Consider the following 6109-nt stretch of genomic DNA (forward strand, 5'->3'; position numbering starts at 1 on the left):
GGAGTCGTTTGCCTTCTTTAGCGAGAGGGCTTAGCGGAGTAAGCCAGTCGGGAAATGAGGTAGGTCAGATGAGTGAGTTGTTTGCTTTCCATAGCGAGCGAATGTTCTCTATCTTTCATCTTTCTTTTTTCATCCCGTTTTCCGCACCCCAAGTAACCTTAATTTAGTTATAATTCATATTAAATTAGTGGGAATGATGCATTGTAGGAAAATTGTGGTTTAAAATATCACAAATCGCTTTCCTTCTGGGCAGGTTGTCTCTATACCTACATATGTAAAGTAAGTTAAAATTAGTGCATGACGTAATGACATAGCTGACACAACTCGCAGAGTCAGTTTCGCTAACTCTTTCCGATGGAAGTACTTCTATGAAATTTACTGTTGCGAGTCTAAAGGACTCTGTACGGACTCCACTAGAACCTCATTCAACTCTGCGACCTATTGTAGCAGTTATTCACTTAAACTGCGTATATAAAACATTAAAACTAGAATTTTGCTTCATTCACTGTTTTGTTAGGTTTGACACAACCAAAACAAAGTACGTAAGTACCCTCACTATTTTTAACATTTAATTTTTGATAATTTTAGCGTGGGTAGGTTTTGTTTGACTCTGTGCTAATTGTTTATCTTGTCTATTTATTTACGTAAAGATATTAATTAATTCTATATTAATCCAAAATTACACAGGGAGATTTTTCTGGGTGTTATAGTCGAAGCGTCGCGTCGCGTCCTGTTTTTCAACTACACCGCTATAGGCGAAAATCATGACGCGTCGCGACGCTACGCCAGTATGAGTTGAGCCTAAGTCTTTTTAGGAAAATAACGTATCGATCGGTTACTCACTATTTGTATTACAAGTTCTTCATGTAAACATCTATGATTGAGATTTGACCTTCTAATGGTCGAAATACTCTTGTCCATGACCATATTTGGTAACGTGTTTCGAAAAGACTCAAATTTCACAGAGGGGGTTCGCCTATAAATAGGTCCCCCGCCCCTGGTCTCTTCTTTTTCTCGTCTCATTACTGTGCTGCTGAGTTAATCAATAATTTGTGTAAAGCTACCCCAGACTTGGAGCCGTACCACCGGGCTACATCTGTTACCTTCGCCCCGAGCCTACTCTCGTCGCGGGTCTACCTTATCCACGTCACTGTGGTCACGGCAACCTAGCCGCCTCAAAACAGTGCGTCCCACTGAGCCCGTGACTAGCGTGCGGTGACGTCATTCGCGAGTGCTTCGTAAATTAAGCCAGTGTCTCATCGCGTGCCATCGCTGAGCGAATTATCCGACATACCTACCCATGAGCATTTTTGTAAAAAATTCTATTTCAATACTGGTGAAACCATATACTGAATTTTATTTTTCTGGAAACCTGGGGCGCTAAAACCCCACTTTTCACCGTTTCACTATGTTGTATTAAACAACTCAAAACATAAAAATGTATACTTCAAAAATTATGCATCTCCAGAACTTGTTCCTTTGCAGAAGGAACTTCTACCCCTTTGTCTCACCTTGGCCCCGCTCCGATATGTTACGTACTCTAAAACCTTCCGAAACAAGTAGTTAGCTAGGTATTTAACAAATATTTTCACAAAGTGTCGTTTCCATATTGAATTCACATTAAGGTTTCAGTTTACATAAATACTGGATTCTGTGAATTAATTTCAACTGCCATCCATAGACTATTTTCATAGTATATTTAGCAAAACTTCTTGTATCTGAAGTTGGAAAAAATTTTTTATTAAGCTCATTGCTTCTGATCACAAACATGTCAAAAAATTGTCACAGTAAACTAAAAAAAACACAAAATGAGATAATCATAAACTGGATGTTTCCTTTCAACTTTATATTTTTCTTCACAATCTTTTGGAATCCTCGGTTAGAGAATATCATTAACTGATCAGACTGATTGACAGAGGGACGCGAGCAACATGGGGGCGGATGACGAATCAACTGGGGGCCAAATGGCGCTCCTTAATCACTTTTGGGAAACTGCGTTCTTTATAATCATAATTTTCGCCGCTTATATTTCAGTAAGAACCTTAATGCGGATGATGATGAAGGATTGAAGGTAAAGACAAAGAAAAGACTAGTAAAAACAATAATAGAATTACTATCAGGTACCTAAATCTTAGGGAACTTAGTGATTCTGCAGAGTCTACCACCGACTCTAATTACTTTGTGTTCGTCTAGAAACAAGGCTGGAAATTCGATTATATTGCTTATTTTTTGACCGAATAGGCTCATTTTTAAGTAAGTTATCGTATTCGTTCGGGAGTAACTGCAACTGAGCGAATAAGTCCAACTCATCAGCCGATAGTGAACAGGTTTGGCGCCATTGTTTACGCTCAGAGTGTAAATTCTGTAAATTGTAATGCACTATTTACTTGTAATGCACTACCGCTCAGTACTGATCGCAAGTAACGGAATTTCTGAATCTCATTAACATCCGAATGGTTATCCAAAGGAACGTCCACACCTCTATATCTAGACTAGTTGTTTAATTTGTCTTCTCAAATAACATACGAATTAGTAAAGTCATAACGACCATGGGACCTGTAAGGGGCGGAAACGTTGGTATGTTTGAAAAAACACATTCGCCACATCATCACATTATTGGTTAAATAGAGAAATAAAACGCACAGGATAAAACTATATTATTTGTCATAGACATTATAATTTGTCTTCAGGACATTATAATGTTAACTATCTGGAACTTTCCCAACACGCTCCCCGAGAACTATCTACCACTCAAGTCTTCTTCTCATCTTGGCCCCTTTCCTCATTTTAATTTGGAAAATACAATCGCTGAAATTGATTATCTTTCTTAATATTAAACTCTACAATCATTCGGTATTTCTTCCAATTCAAAGGCATAAATAAATTAAACTTACTTGGGTAACACAAATTTTTGCCTTTGCTTAGTTTTACTATTGAGAATTTGAAGATGGTGCATGAATAGAGCTGTTAGAGCTGTTACAGAAGGCGATGCAGTAGCGAAGCATTCCCTAGTCATCTACCTTTACACACACGCGCCATTTTAAGCAGCGATGCTAGCGCACGACTGCATCGATACAAACGCGTGATTACATCGCTACACTTCGGATTCAGAGGTGATTGCATCGACGCAATCGCGCGTTTGCATCGATGCAGTCGCTTCACGAACGCGCGTCGCACGCTGCTAAAATTCGACTCTTATTCTGTTTACTTTCAATCCGACCATACGTCTTACTGAATTCAAACTTTTATACTATTTACTGTGCACGGGCACCTCAAGGTTGTGTGTAGTTCTTGTTGGTTTAGATAGACGATAACATTGAAGTTAATGACGAAATGTTTCTTCGTTTCAGGCGCCATTAATCCTACCAATGTCTAAAAAGTAATTATGATGCAAGATTGCCACGCGCATGTATGGAGTGGTGTACTTTTGGGCTGTGTGATCTATGTTCTTCTTGTGGGGATCTGTACGTATTTGATGTTCTTCCTAAGGCGCAGTTTATACGAAACTGGAGGTGGCGGAGACGCAGTTAACATAAATGTGTTTACACATTATCCATATTTCAATACAGTGTATTTTTTCACATAGACTGACGACATATCCATCACCTGTCTTTTAACTTTAAATAAATTGCGCCATAGTCTTACCTAAAACATAATTGATTACAGTGCCATCTAGCAGTTCACATTAGTACTAATACGAAATACGTTTGCAGTGGTTATCATAAACGAAGCATTTTGCGAATCATTCTTCTTAAAGCAAAGGCGTTGTTTGGATGGACGAGATCCCCTTGATGTTGATTTGAATGAAAGACAACCGGTATAAGTGCTCGTGGTCCTTAAGTAACCCCAGTCCTAAAGACCATAAGATCCTAATGGATACCAGTGGTGTGGTCAAGCGCTCACAGATGGCGCAACACGTTCTCTACAAAACGTTTGTCGCAACGTAAACAGGGGTACTACTCCGAAGAATTTTCAACAATAACTTGTCTCTAAAGAGAATAAAAAAGCATGAGGATTCCTTAAAGTTATATTTTTATGTGAAACACCTAATTAAAGCATTTTTAATAAATACAAAACCTCACACTTACTCTAATGTAGTCTTGCCTCGTGTACACTACCACCAAAATTATAAGGGAATCAGGTTTTTACAGTCTTACTCAAGATTCGTATAGCCAAGATAGCACCCTCTTTTTAACAGATAGTTTTAGAGTCGTAGCACATCTACTTTAATTAGTATCATTAATACTAGTATGGTACTAGTTACTAATATATTATAGGCATTTAGTATAGTATTCATACCCGTCTGGGCCCGAGATCAGGGAACAGAAACAACAAACAACAAGACGCATACTAGGCTGTCGCACTCGTACTGATGTGCAATATGTAATACTGCCGTCTACTAACTAATAATAATAATAATAATCCATTTATTTCAGACTTACATTCATCCATAATATTTGTTAGAAAGAAAAATACTTAAGCTAGTGTTAGGTTTAAAATATTAATAACTAAAACGGGGCTAAAGCGACAAAGTATTTTTTTGAGATGTCATAAAAAGCCATAACCCAGTTTTAGAATATTCAAATTGTTTTATGATATTTCAGCTATGCATCGTTAGGGTAAGTTCCGATAAGCCGAGCACGTCAAATAATTTTAAATGTTTTTAAAAGAGAATTTTGTGTTCTGTCTTTTGCTATTTAAAACGGATTTTTAACCATTTGTCACTTAGTCGCATTTTCGTTAATGGACGGCAGAATATGCAGTAAGTGCAACATACTTTGTTAGCAAATAATTTTTTTACTTTACCCTTTTTTTTGAGAATTTTCTGGTTACTTAAATAATTTGTTATTATTTTTGTCGGCAAAATTAACATATATTTGTAAATAACACGAGTAAGTAATCTTATGAACGATGTCTGCAATAATTGATTTGACATTAAGCATTTATTGTATTTCATTGCATAAATTTTCGTTAATGGTAAAATTTTTGCCTAATTTCTTGGGATATTTCTACCGTAACAACCATACTACGTCATAATTTTTTTAATAAGATAACTTATCTTGTTGCTTGCGGGAACATCACTAGGTTTAAAAAAAAACTATAGAACATAACCGTATCAATGACGTATATCATAAATACAGACTATCTCTACTTTAATGTAGATATTAAGTTAAATTATGTGTTATATGTAACACATTTACAAAAGTAGTCGTTGTTGGTGGAGATAAATCGTATAATTATTCGTTTTCTATTTGGACAATTATTGTTAAGTTACGTTCTATCGCCGTTCATAAAGAGGATATTATCCTCTGTCAAAAAGAGGATGTTATCTTGGCTCGACTATAGTACTTACACTGCTCTCAATCATAAACACCTCATTTGCAATTTGGTAACGTCTGAGGAGATAAGGGCACCTAGTTCATTTTTTTCTTTGAAAAATTTCTATTACACTTATTTTGCTTAATAATAAAACAAACTAAATAAGAGATTAAAAAATAACTTGTAGGGGGTAGGAGATTTCGTTTCGCTGATTCCAGATAATATGTTAATAACTCAATTTCGATAAAGGTTTCGATTACGTTATTTATGACAAGGACGTCAGTAGATATAGTTAATTTGTAGTGTACTTTTCATAGAATTCCTTCACTAAAATTTTACGGGAAAACTAGTAGCTCTAAAATATATAATCTAAGTATAGTACTTAACTAACCGGCACGCTATGATGACCATTTTGACGTTTGTCCGCTCATCAAGTTTCGTATTAATTCATAACTACGTCGAAGGAGCTAATTGCTGTAAATTGTGGTCAATAGCGACGAGCATTACAATTTATGGAATGTATAATTTTACGACACAACTCGACATTTGTTATTCGAAATAAAAAAAATGAAATCTAATACGTTCGTTACTTATGGGATCGCTGACCAGCACGACTTCTACCTCGGGCAAACTCGCGTCAAAGCTCAATGCAAAATAAAGCAGTTTCGAATTGACGATTTTAAGACGATATTAAGCAAGCATTTTTATTTTCGTTTCATTAAAACTTTTTAATCAGCCAGCCCTTGCAATTCCAGTTATAAATCTAAAAACTTATAGATGCGACTCGCAT

At 36.2% G+C, this 6109-nt stretch overlaps 1 long non-coding RNA gene across 2 annotated transcripts in view; it reads left to right on the top strand.

Annotated features, from left to right (window-relative positions):
* Positions 1-4081, top strand: part of LOC113225420 — a 6007-nt gene extending 1926 nt beyond the window's left edge. Inside the window, exons 1-3 of one of the 2 annotated variants that reach the window (XR_003310021.1) lie at positions 1877-2071; positions 3351-3464; positions 3714-4081. This is a non-coding gene — a long non-coding RNA (uncharacterized LOC113225420). Of the gene's footprint in view, positions 1-1876; positions 2072-3350; positions 3465-3713 lie in introns of those variants that run through there. The other variant, XR_003310022.1, reaches the window with a different exon arrangement.
* The last annotated feature ends 2028 nt before the right edge of the window (positions 4082-6109 follow it).

Source organism: Hyposmocoma kahamanoa, unplaced genomic scaffold (assembly GCF_003589595.1).
Source record: "Hyposmocoma kahamanoa isolate Upper Pololo Valley unplaced genomic scaffold, ASM358959v1 160, whole genome shotgun sequence".
NCBI classification, from domain to species: domain Eukaryota; kingdom Metazoa; phylum Arthropoda; class Insecta; order Lepidoptera; family Cosmopterigidae; genus Hyposmocoma; species Hyposmocoma kahamanoa.